Genomic DNA, 14,203 nt, shown 5'->3' on the forward strand with positions numbered 1-14,203 from the left:
GCTTCGGTTTCAACTGACAACTTAAAAAGCCACTTACTCAGGAGACATCTGTTCTTGACTTCAAGATTCTCAATACCAAGGCCCCCCTGGTCCTTTGGTTGACGGATTATATCTCACTTGGCAAGATGGTATTTTCTCTTTAGTTTGTCACTCTACCAGAAGAATCGGGATTGATAGGAGTCCAGTCTTTTCCTGACTCCAACTGGGACTTCAAAGAAGGATAAGAGAAACATTGGCATACTCGTAAGCACCGAATTAATAAGAATCAATCGTCCTCCATATGACATAAGTTTTCCTTTCTAGCAACTCAGTTTCTTCTCAAACCGATCCTCGATGCACTTCCACTCATTGTTAGTTAGCTTACGATGGTGAATGGGTATTCCTAGGTACGTAAAAGGTAAAGCCCCCAATTCACACCCAAACAATGGCCTATAAGCCTCTTGTTCTTCCTTGGCTCTACCAAAGCAGAACAACTCGCTTTTATGAAAGTTAATTTCAATCCCGTCAATTGCTCGAATAAGCATAGCACCAACTTCATATTTCTCGCTTTTGCCAGGTCGTGCTCCGTAAAGATGATTGTATCATCAGCGTACTACAGGATGGACACGCCACCATCAACTAGATGAGGCACCAAGCCACCCACCTGACCGGCCTCCTTTGCCCTACCTATCAGGATTGCCAACATATCAACCACAATGTTGAACAAGATAGGAGACCTGGGGTCACCTTGTCTCAGGCCCTTGTGTGTCTGGAAATAATGACCTATATCGCCATTCACTTTAATTCCAACACTCCCTTTTTGCGTGAAGGATTCTACCTGGCATCTCCAAGCTTCATCAAAACCCTTCATGCATAAGGCCTGTTGAAGGAAAGGCCATTTGACCTTATCGCACGCCTTCTCAAAATCCACCTTGAAAATAACTCCATCAAGATTTTTCGTGTGGATCTCATGGAGCATTTCATGAAGGACCACAACCCCTTCGAGGATGTTCCTATCCGGCATGAAAGCAGTTTGATTAGGCTGCACGACAGCATGCGCAATCCGTGTGAGCCTAATCGTCCCGACCTTGGTAAAGATTTTGAAACTAACATTTAGAAGACAGATGGGCCTGAATTGCTCAATTCTCACAGCCTCTGTTTTCTTAGGAAGCAAGGTTATTGTCCTGAAATTGAGATGAAAGAGCTGAAGTTGTCCCGAAAACAAATCATGAAACATCGGCAACAAGTCCCCTTTAATAATATGCCAGCACTTCTTATAAAACTCAGCCGGGAATCCATCCGGGCCGGGAGCTTTATTATTTTTCATCTGTGATATGGCCTCGAACACCTCCTTTTCAGAAAAAGGAGCAGTTAAAATCTCATTCTCAATAGTAGTAAGTTGAGGCACGTCCTCAACTCTAGACTCATCCAGAGACACACAGTTAACCTTCGGGGGTCCAAACAACTGCTTGTAATACTCAGTGATGCATAGCTTTAGCTTCTCCTGACCAATAATCGTTCCTTCATCTTGTTCAAGCAGAAAGATCCTCTTCTTCCTGTGTTTGCCATTAGCGATCGTGTGGAAGAATTGAGTGTTCGCGTCCCCCTGGACCACTCTTCGGACTTTGGCCCTCAGAGCCCACTTTAATTCTTCTTCACGAAGAAGCTCTTTCAGCCTCATCTCAGTGTCAAGCTTGGCATGGAGCTCTGCGGCTGGCAGAATCGTGGTTTCTGCTTTTACATTTAAGGACTGAATAAGGTTGAGTAGTCGTTCCTTTTCAACCTTATAAACTCCACTAAGATGCTTAGCCCACCCACGTAGGAAAATTCTCAGGTGTCTAATCTTATTCTGCCATCGCTCAAGCGCAGTTCTACCTCCTGGATCCTTAGCCCACTCTCTGGCTACGAGATCAAGGAAGCCTTCTCTCTCAAACCAAGCCAGCTCAAACGAGAACAAGTTCTTGTTTCCCGAGTGGGAGGCCTCACCAGAATCCAGAAATAAAGGCGTGTGGTAAGAAATACCCCGAGAGAGAGCCTGAACTGTGACGAGGGGAAACTTCTGTTCCCATTCAACACTTGCCAGTATACGATCCAACTTTTCAAACGTTGGAGTCGGCAACACGTTGGATTTCTGCCCAAAAGCTCTATCTCTCTCAGATCCAACCTTTCAATGATGGTATTGAACATGAATGACCATCTGCCGTCAAAATTATCATTGTTCTTCTCATCTCGCCTACTTATAATATTGAAATCACCTCCCACCAGGATAGGCAGTTGCTCAGAGCCGCAAATCCTAACCAGATCCGCCAAGAACTCCAGTTTTTGTTCGGGCTGTGCGGCACCATATACCACCACCAAAGCCTAGTTAAACCCATCCGCCTTCGACCTCACCCTAAACTTTACCGCAAAATCTACCATGACTACACTTCGGACTTCTAGGGACTCGCATTTGACCCCGAGTAAGATCCCACCTGATCTTCCTCGCGGTGGCAGACAGTGCCAGTCGAAATCAATACCGCCCGATAAGGTATTGAGAAATTGTGGCAAAAAGTTATCTCTGCCAGTCTCCGACAATGCGATAAAGTCCGAGCTATGCTCTAGAGTTGTCTCCGCAAGAAACCTTCTTTTAGCCAAGTCTTTAAGACCTCTGCTATTCCAAAAGATTCCTTTCATATCTCATCATGGAATTTTTTTAGCCGTTCGGATCTGAGCACTCGTACGCACTGCAGAATCCGGGTAGATCTTTCGCTTCCATTTACATTTAGATTGATCGCACTCCCGCTGGTCCTCACAACCAGGCTCAGAAGCAGAAACCACAACATTCTCCCCACCCGCATCCTCTTCCTCAGGCTCATGAGGAGGGGGAGCGAGATCCGCACAAAAATGATCGAGCACCCTAACCCCCAAAGCATCAATATCAGAATAATTCATGGGTTTAACCGTCGCTAAGTTGTGAATCATCTCTAAGGACCGCTCTGCCTCTAAGTCCAACATATCATTCATAGAGGTTGAAATTTCACTATCATTACTACCTAGTGAAATTCCTATCTGGTTTGCATTTTTAATGATCTCAGCATTACAGAAATGCAAAATAGAATTAGAAACATTGACTGACATACCAGTAGTGACCTCAACGTCACGAAGCTTGGCCACCCTCACGGCGCACCGCTGCTGAATGTCGTCCACCTCCGGATGATCGTGGAGATGGCTGCTGAGCCGACGCCCCTCCGAGACCGGGTCCGGAATACCACCAAACGCAATCACCTCCTCCGGAGTGGCCCTGCTCGTTGTGAGGCCTCCTGCCTCACCCCGAACATGCACCCGGTCGTCCTCCATCGAGGATCCAGCTGGACCACCGGAAAGTGAAGGGGCGCTCAACGGCACTGGCGACGTCTGTCGCACCCCACCACAAAGAGGCTGCGCCAAGCCGTGAGATGGCGGAGCTTGGCCCACCTGCCTGAGCTCCCCATCCACCCCCGTCCTCCGGCCATCAGGAGATACCGGCGCCCCAAGAGGGCTGTCCTCTCTGGGCGCCCCAAGAGGATGGGGCCCCAAGGCCACCTGCCCCGAGCCTCCTCCAGAAAGCTGAAATGTCGCCTGCATCACCGGCCTGGCAATAGGAGAGGAAGGTGTCGAGGCCACCTGCCTCGAACCCCCTCCCGAAGAAGCAATCTCCACCACGGAGACCTCATCCATCACACACTCTGACTGAGGATCAGGAACGAGCATGTGGGAGGGGACCTCCTCCTCCTCCTCACACTTGACCGGATGTGGCAAAACCTCCATACCTGGACTCACAACATCATCAAAAGCCAGAACAGGTAGTGTGTGCTCAAACACCTCATCGGACTCCACCCGCTCACTCCAGAGCTTCGGGGGTGCAGAGGCAGGCTCGAAAGATGCGAATCTCAGAGTAGTCGTAGGCACTGAAGAGGGTGGTGCCGTCCCATCCCCTAACGTCTGAGATGCAACTTCTGGTGCGGTAGACGACTCTCGTCCAGTATCATCAACTGGTGCCTCCTTAAGCCCTGAGCCGTCGTCTCCCTCGTGCATATCAGAATCAGTCCCGTTAGCCGCCTCGGCGAACAAACTCTCATCCTCAAACGCAATCGCGAGGGTATATATTGGTCCTTGATATGCCCACTTGACCACCTCAGGCACATACTCAATGTCTAGGACGCTGACCAACAGTCAGGCAATCCTGTGTGCTCTGGTGAAATCCATATCCACTTGCTCCGGTCTCCCCACCAAAATACTCGAACTAGCCACCACCCGAGCATACTGCATGGGCTTCGATGGGGCCCCAGAGAAACGCAACCACACCTGAGTCAAAGGCTTACCCTGAGGCTCGACTCTCTTCCACTCGTGGAACTCAAGCACACCATCAGTACCCGGCACTTTGCACATCCCAAAACTCAGAAGTCGCTGAAGATCCTCCACAGAAGGGAACTCAACCCTAAACAGCTTGTCCTCAAGATTAACAAGCTCCAACTGAAAGTCGCCTGGAGCTAACTCCTTCAGCCTCTGCACGATCTGTGTCTTAAAGACCTCTCCTCTAGTAACTTTCACTATCCCAGTAGTCAAACTCAGGGTCTCGTCAGGAGCCTCGCTCTCAGAAGGAGACTCGAAGAACGTTAGTTCAGCACAGTACACTCCATACATCATGAGAGACGGTGCCTGATCTCGCAGAAATGGACAATCCCCCGTATCATGTGTCGGTTTGCCACAAGTGCCACAAAGCTCAGCCACACATTCAGCAATGAAATGACCCTTGCCTCCGCATCGATAGCACAACATTGTCTCTTTCTTACGTGCCCATTTGGATGCCCTCTCTGAATCAGCCTTATCTGATGCATCCACTGACGCAGTCAACATGGTGTCACCCCCGGGTATCTCAGCATTAGCTAACGCCGACACTACCTCCAAAGCTTGACCTGACAGCATCGTCTCCTCAACAGACCCATCTACAACCATTTGATCGACAACAGGTGGGGGAGGTTGTCGTGGTCGGTACCGGCCACCTCGACCACCACGGTGACCATGAAAACCACCTCGCTGTCTAAATCCCGGGCCAGAAGCCCCCTCAACAAAACCACCCTGGGGACCCAAGAACGGTCTCTCTGCCGAGCCATCGCTCTTCCAAACGTAACCTCGACCACCGCCCATCGATGACGAACCACGGTGCAGACCCGCCCCATAGGCGTTGAATCCATCATCTCCCCATTGCCCCCGGGGCGCGGCATTAGACCCGCCCACTCCAGGTTGAGGAGGCACCTGCGTCTGCACAGCCCCAGTCGGAGGCTTGGCGACAAGGTGAGGCGGCGGTGCCGGCCTACGCTGTTGACCAACCGACCCCGGCAACCCCATCGCCGACGACTTAGGCACCACACCGCCTCGACCAGCAGCACCACCAGCCAAACCAGGCGCTGGCGGCCGTGGTCCCACACTGAGGCCGCCATGTCCATGAGCCAGCACTGAAGCACCAGGCACCGGCGCGCGGGCATCGGAAGGCAACGCGGCACCACGTCCAGCGGCTGCACCTGCCAGCGCTACCCCCCGACCCGCCGGCGGCACCACCGAGGGCGCCGCGCCATGACTGGCCCCAGGGATCAGGGCACCACGGCCGGAAGCAGTGGCCGGCGGCGGTACAACCGAGGGCGCCGCGCCACGGCCACCACCAGAACCTGATGGCGGCACGACCCTAGCGCGGCCAGCCCCAGGAGGCTCGGCCGGTCTTTTCCCCGCAGTACCACGTCCAGCCATGGCCTCAAGCGGGGGAATGCGTCGAGCGCGGGCGCCACATCAGCACGCCGACGAGGACTCCGACGAACAAAAACCCTACGGCGCATGTTGGAATCAGGGAAGACAGATTGATCGCTGCATGCGCCTCGCACATAGTCGATCGATACAGACCCTACTGCGGCCTCGTACACATATGTTCCCAGCCCAACTGACCCCGGCCCAACTGCAGCCTCTTCGCACTGGGCCTCATACCCAGCAGAAGATGGCCCAGTAGCCACCGGCGGCCCATCCGCACCAATTAGGAAATTTAAACGCTCCGCCCTAGCGGCCGCGATGCCGCCGGCGCTGCCTGCTGCCAGCCGGCTGCCGCACGGCTTCCCTTCTTCCTTCCGACCACAACCGTCCATGCCTCCTTGTGTGAAGTGGGTAGCAGACCGTGTATTGGTATGGCTACATCCATCAACTTAAACTATCCTTGTGCAGGGCATGAGGAACCCAAACATAATTATTTGGATATAACATTAGAAAATGATGAATAGCTGTCTGCTAGGGCGCATTGTCTTAACAATGATTGTGCTTAGCTTCGAGTTCAATAATAACAACACTAATTGATACCTTGCAAAGTTTATCAATATAGGTTATCTCAATAAAAATACATCTGAACAACAAAGGTTCCAGCATATACTACCAATCATAACATGGGACAAAGGCCCTAAAAGTAAGGTAGATTGGCAAATGGAAAACAGCATGAGAAATGACTAAACCCAACCCTACCTGACTAAAGACCAGACTTTCACAACATAACTTCACCCAACGAGTATACATACAGTAAAACACTTCCACAGCTACTGCTGCTGAACACCAGCTCGACGACCTGGACAATCTTCTTCAGAGTTATGAGTTTAGGTGACAGTTACGCTACACATCATGGGTCTCCATTAAGCAATACCTGCATCGAATAAGTCGAGCAGTGTTATAAACTAGGGCAATTTCTGAGTGGCATGACTTGAGGAAGTGAAGAGAGGCAGGTGAGTACTTACAGCAATTAATCTTCAGCCTCTACCCTTTACTTCAACATGTTCAAAATGTAGCTCCTAACTGTCTTGTTTTTGCTCTATTTTCTGCGGAAAATACAAAAAAGAACTAAATAGAGAAAAAAATAAGACAATACGAAAATGGGTCAATAGCTCCTGTGCTACATCTTTCGTAGGAATTGGAAGGAGTGAGACGTTGTTCGACAGAATGGCTTTGGTGCGACACTTTTTAGCGAGTAAATAGACGAGACACGACATGGCCCTTAAGCTAAACTGATGCCCTCATTAGCTGTTATGGGCTGGACCCACAACTTATCCACATAAGCGCGGGACCCACCACTTGTCCAGTAACCGCGGGACTGATACGTCTTCGTCGTATCTACTTTTCCAAACACTTTTGCCCTTGTTTTGGACTCTAACTTATATGATTTGAATGGAACTAACCCGGACTGATGATGTTTTTAGCAGAATTGCCATGGTGTTGTTTTATGTGCAGAAAACAAAAGTTCTCGGAATGACCTGAAACTCCACGGAATATCTTAGAATAAATAATAAAAAATCCTCGCCAAAGATGAAGACCAGGGGGCCCACACCCTGTCCACGAGGGTGGGGGGTGCGCCCCTACCCCCTGGGCGCGCCCCCCTACCTCGTGGGCCCCCTGGTGGCCCTCCGACGCCAACTCCAACTCCATATATTGGCTTTCGGGGAGAAAAAACCAGAGAGAAAGTTTCATCGCGTTTTACGATACGGAGCCGCCGCCAAGCCCTAATCTCTCTCGGGAGGGCTGATCTGGAGTCCGTTCGGGGCTTCAGAGAGGGGGATTCGTCACCATCGTCATCATCAACCATCCTCCATCACCAATTTCATGATGCTCACCACCGTGTGTGAGTAATTGCATCGTAGGCTTGCTGGACGGTGATGGGTTGGATGAGATTTATCATGTAATCGAGTTAGTTTTGTTAGGGTTTGATCCCTAGTATCCATTATGTTCTGAGATTGATGTTGCTATGACTTTGCTATGCTTAATGCTTGTCACTAGGGCCCGAGTGCCATCATTTCAGATCTGAACCTATTATGTTTTCATGAATATATGTGTGTTCTTGATCCTATCTTGCAAGTCTATAGTCACCTACTATGTGTTATGATCCGGCAACCCCGAAGTGACAATAATCGGGACCACTCCCGGTGATGACCATAGTTTGAGGAGTTCATGTATTCACTATGTGCTAATGCTTTGTTCCGGTTCTCTATTAAAAGGAGGCCTTAATATCCCTTAGTTTCTAATAGGACCCCGCTGCCACGGGAGGGTAGGACAAAAGATGTCATGCAAGTTCTTTTCCATAAGCACGTATGACTATAGACGGAATACATGCCTACATTACATTGATGAACTGGAGCTAGTTCTGTGTCACCCTATGTTGTAACTGTTACATGACGAACCGCATCCGGCATAATTATCCATCATTGATCCGGTGCCTACGAGTTTTCCATATGCTGGTTTACGCTTATTTACTTTTCCGTTGCTACTGTTACAATCACTACAAAAATACCAAAAACATTACTTTTGCTGTCTTTACTTTTGTTATCGTTACCACCAATATTATATTACTTTGCTACTAAACACTTTGCTGCGGATACTAAGTTTCCAGGTGTGGTTGAATTGACAACTCGGCTGCTAATACTTGAGAATATTCTTTGGCTCCCCTTGTGTTGAATCAACAAATTTGGGTTGAATACTCTACCCTCGAAAACTGTTGCGATTCCCTATACTTGTGGGTTATCAAGACCTTTTTCCGGCTCCGTTGTCGTGGAGCATAGCTCTATTCTTTGAGTCACTTGGGATTTATATCTACTGGACACTATGAAGAACTTGAAAGACGCTAAGACAACAATTTATCCCTCAACTACGAGGGGAGGTACGGAACTGCCATCTAGCTCTGCACTTGATTCACCTTCTGTTATGAGTAAGCTAGCGACACCTAAACCTGCTTCTGCTATTCGTTCTGATATGTTGCATGTTATTGATGATGCCACTTCTTCTATGCATGATACTTATGATGAAACTACTTCTATGCTTGATACTACTGTGCCACTTGGTGAATATCTTGATGAGCAAATTGCTAGGTCTAGAGAAAGAGAAATTAGTGAACCTGAACACGATGATGTGAGTGATGATGAACCTATGTCTTCTATTCCTGAGGGTTATCTTTTTAATGCTGAATCTTTTGAAGCTGTTCTTGCTTGCCATGATAAACTTGAACGTAAGAGGTTACTAATTAAGTGGAGTAAGGAATCTTTTAGAGGTAGAATGAGACCCGGCCCTGCTTTTGCTACTTCACCTATCTGTGTTCCTAATTAGGATTATTATGATATTTCTGTTGATCCAGATATAATTACTTTGTTTGAATCTGATCCTTTTTATGGCTATGAATCTGAAACTGTTGTGGCACATCTTCGTAAGCTAGATGATATAGCTGCCCTGTTTACTAATAATCTGAGATCGCGCCACTTCTATTTACTCAAAATATTTCCGTTCTCATTAAAGGGTGATGCTAAGAAATGGTTTAATTCTCTTGATCCTGGTTGTGTGCAAAGTCCCCAGGATATGATTTATCACTTCTCTGCTAAATATTTCCCAGCTCATAAGAAACAAGCTGCTTTGAGGGAAATATACAATTTTGTGCAAATTGAAGAAGAGAGTCTCCCACAAGCTTGGGGGAGGCTTCTCAAGTTACTTAATGCTTTGCCTGATCATCCTCTTAAGAAACCTGAAATATTTGATATCTTTTATAATGGACTAACTGATGCTTCCAGAGATTACCTGCATAGTTGTGCTGGTTCTCTTTTCAGGGAAAGAACACCGGATGACACTGAAATTTTATTGAATAATATGTTGGCAAATGAAAATAATTGGGCACCTCCTGAGCCAACTCCTGAACCAACTTATGAGCCTACTCCTGAGCCAATTACTGAGCCTATTCCTAAACCAACTCCGAAGAAAAGAGGTGTTCTATTTCTCAGTCCCGAAGATATGCAAGAGGCAAAGAAATCTATGAAAGAAAAAGGTATTAAAGCTGAAGATGTTAAGAAATATATGGTCTTAATTTACCACCTGTTGAAGAAGTATATGATCTCAATTACTTATTTACTGAAGAACCTCCCGATATCCCGACACAGGTAGTAAAGGTAAATTCTCTCTATAGATATGATAAAGCTGAAGTCCCTCCTACTAAAATTGCTAGTCAGTGCTTGGATGAGTTTGATGACTTTATGTTTAAGCAAGATGACTTTAATGCTTATTTTGGTAGACAATTAAAACAGAATACCTTTAAGATTAAACGCTTGAGTGATTATATGGCTGATATTAGAGGTGAACTTACACTTGTTAGCAAACATGCTTCTATGGTTACCACTCAAGTAGAACAAGTACTTAAAGCTCAGAAAGAAATGCTTGATGAAATGAATAGTAAGAAAAATGATTATGATGTTAGAGTGGCTACTAGAACTGGTAGAATGACTCAGGAACCTTTGTATCCTGAAGGCCACCCTAAGAGAATCGATCAAGATTCTCAGAGAAATAATGTTGATATGCCTAGTTCTTCTAAAAGGAAGAAAAAGAAAAATGATAGGACTGTGCAAACTTCTAGTGAACCTATTGCTGAACCACCTGATAATCCAAATGATATCTCTATGTCTGATGCTGAAACACAATTTGGTAATGAACATGAACCTAGTGAAAATGTTAATGATGATGTTCATGATGATGCTCAACCTAGTAATGATAATGAAGTAGAAGTTGAACCTGCTGTTGATCTTGATAACCCACGATCAAAGAATCAACGTTATGATAAAAGAGACTTCATTGCTAGGAAACATGGTAAAGAAAGAGAACCATGGGTTCAGAAACCCATGCCTTTTCCTCCAAAACAATCCAAGAAAAAGGATGATGAGGATTTTGAGCGCTTTGCTGAAATGATTAGACCTATCTTTTTGCATATGCGATTAACTGATGTGCTCAAAACAAATCCTTATGCTAAGTATATGAAGGATATCATTACTAATAAAAGAAAGATACCTGAAGCTGAAATTTCCACCATGCTTGCTAATTATACTTGTAAGGGTGGAATACCAAAGAAACTTGGAGATCCAGGAGTACCTACTATACCATGCTCCATTAAAAGAAATTATGTTAAAACTGCTTTATGTGATCTTGGAGCCGGTGTTAGTGTTATGCCTCTCTCTTTATATCGTAGACTTGACTTGAATAAGTTGACACCTACTGAAATATCTTTGCAAATGGCTGATAAATCAACTGCTATACCTGTCGGTATTTGTGAGGATGTGCATGTTGTAGTTGCGAACGTTACTATTTTAACGGACTTTGTTATTCTTGATATTCCCGAGGATGATAGTATGTCTATTATTCTTGGAAGACCTTTCCTTAATACTGTAGGGGCTGTTATTGATTGCAACAAAGGCAATGTCACTTTTCATGTTAATGGTAATGAGCATACGGTACACTTTCCGAGGAAACAACCTCAAGTTTATAGTATCAACTCTATTGGAAAAATTCCATCGATTATATTTGGAGGTTTTGAATTTCCTCTCCCTACTTTCAAGAAGAAATATGATATACTTACTATTGGGAATGTCCATATTCCCGTTGAGGTAACATAGTGTTATTTGAAATTTCTCCGGTTCCATGTTAATCGGAATGAGTTTGTTAACAAGACTTGATCAACCTTGTTAGTGGATTCATTTTGATGAGCATGAGATGGATGAAACTAGAAGCACAACCTTATGTACCCTCTTTATATTTTCTGATCTTTAGTAGAAATAAAGTAAAAATAGTATTTTTCTGTCTGTTTCCTGATTTATCCGTGCAATATAAAAATATCCCAAAAATAAAAGTCCTCAGAATGCCATGCCAATTTAATATGATTTTTTCGGGAATATTTGAGGATTTTTAGTGCAAAAATTACCATGGGGGGAGCTGCCACCTGGCCACGAGGGTGGAGGGCGCGCCCCCCTGCCTCGTGGGCCCACGGTGGCCCTCCTCCACTTATCCCTGCACCCATCTTCTTCCTCTGTCTCACACAAACACGAAAAACCAACTCAAGCACGAGTTCCAGCCCCCGTTGCTGTGATTTTCGATCTCCTTGCTCAAAGCACCTCTCGCAAAACTGCTTGGGGAGATTGTTCCTTGGTATGTGACTCCTCCATTGGTCCAATTAGTTTTTGTTCTAGTGCTTTATTCATTGCAAATTTGTGTTGCATAGGTGACCATGTTCTTGAGCTTGCATGACAGATTTATATGGTTCCAAGTAGTTCTAATGCTTGATATATGCTCTAGGCACTTGTATGAGTAGTTGCTATCAGTTTTATTGAAGTTGGTTCACTTTTGTTTGAAGTTATTAAAAATTTTAGAATTATTTTCAGAGAAAACAATATGCTTAGGAAGATGTTCCAAGGTGGTTCTTCAAGGAAGCAAGGTCCCAGGCTTGCAATGCGTGATGGTGACGAGGAACCACCAAGAGACGCTCTAGTGAGGCCCTGTGAATGGCCTTCGGAAAATTTTATGAATCAAGTGGGAATTAAAGAAGAATTCTATGCATATTTGTGTAATGCCGGTCTTGAGGACTTTGAAGCTGATAAATGCCCCCAGTATCATGATCTCACAAGTTCATTTGTGGGGAGGTTTGATTTTTCATCTTCGCGCGAGAGGAAAATATATTATTACCAGAGAGGAGGCAGATGAGTACGAGAGGGGAGTGGAGGCAGCTCGACGCCACGCTGCTGCTCAGCAGGCGGTAGCCGCTGCATCGCGGTACGACCTCAGCTTCACCTACGGGTATCAGCCAGGCTATCCCTGGCAATAGACCAACTTAGGCCAAAAGCCTAAGCTTGGGGGAGTATGTATTTCCCATCGACATTACATTCATGTTCACACACACTCATTGCTAGATGTCGGTGCTCATACTCTTTCACTGTAATATCCATGCTAGTTTATTTTCTTTTTCCTGCTTTCTTCTTGTGTGTTTGATAAACCTTAAGGAAAAAAATTAGTTAGTCTACTCTCTATGCTTGTAGTAGTAATAATTAAAAAGAAAACCCAAAAATATTTCCCGTTCTTCTTTTGCTTGTTGGGAGCTTTCCCGTGTAAATAGTTTTTATTTCTTTTCCTTTCTTTGGGGGTCAAGAATACTATATTGCAAATGCTTAGTGGCTCTCATATGCATGATCGTTTATTTAACTTAGAGCCCATATTACCTGTCTTCTCTTTTGAGTTGAATGCTTGCAGATTCCAGCTTAGTCCAATGCACGTGCACTCTTATTATTATTCACACTGTTCGGTCGTGCAAGTGAAAGGTCATAATGATGATATATAATGTACTTATTGGGATGAGAAAAGCTGGTATGAACTCGACCTCTCTTGTTTTTGTAAATATGATGTTTCATCGTTCCTGATTCAGCTATTATGAAGTAAACATATTTGCAATGACATTTAGAGATTATAGTTGCTTGTGCCATGCTTGATTAGCTATGAGTTATAATGGTTTACCTTGCGTGCCAACATGCTATTAGAATGATTATGATGTGGTATGATAGGATGGTATCCTCCTTTGAATGAATTGAGTGACTCGACTTGGCACATGTTCACGCATGTAGTTGAATCAAATCAACATAGCCTTCATGGTATTTATGTTCATGGTGGATTATATCCTACTCATGCTTATATTCGGTGTAAATTAATTTTAATGCATGTTTACGACTGTTGTCGCTCTCTCAGTTGGTCACTTCCCAGTCTTTTGCTAGCCTTCACCTGTACTAAGCGGGAATACTGCTTGTGCATCCAAACTCCTTAAACCCCAAAGTTATGCCATCTGAGTCCACTATACCTTCCTATATGCGGTATCTACCTGTCGTTCTAAGTAAATTTGTATGTGCCAAACTCCAAACCTTCAAATAAAATTATGTTTTGTATGCTCGAGCAGCTCATGTGCAACTAGGGTTGCCTATATCTTCCATGCTAGGTGGGTTATTCTCAAGAGGAGTGGACTCCGCTCCTCATTCACGAGAAAGGGCCGGTAACCGGGATGCCCAGTCCCATGATCCAAAAAGATCAAAGCAAATCAAAATAATTAAACAAAACTCCCCTTGGGACCCGTTGAATTTTGGAGGCACTCGTTGTTTCGAGCAAGCCATGGATTGATGCTTGTGGAGGAGGGGAGTATAAACCTTTACCATTCTGTTTGGGAACTGCCTATAATGCATGTAGTATGGAAGATACAGCCATCTCATAGTTGTTACGTTGACAGTGAAAGTATGCCGCTCAAAATATAATGTATCTCTATTTCAAAATCGAGCTCTGGCACCTCTACAAATCCTTGCTTCCCTCTGTGAAGGGCCTATCTATTTACTTTTATGTTGAGTCATCACCCTTCTTA

Source organism: Triticum aestivum, chromosome 1B (assembly GCF_018294505.1).
Source record: "Triticum aestivum cultivar Chinese Spring chromosome 1B, IWGSC CS RefSeq v2.1, whole genome shotgun sequence".
NCBI lineage: Eukaryota > Viridiplantae > Streptophyta > Magnoliopsida > Poales > Poaceae > Triticum > Triticum aestivum.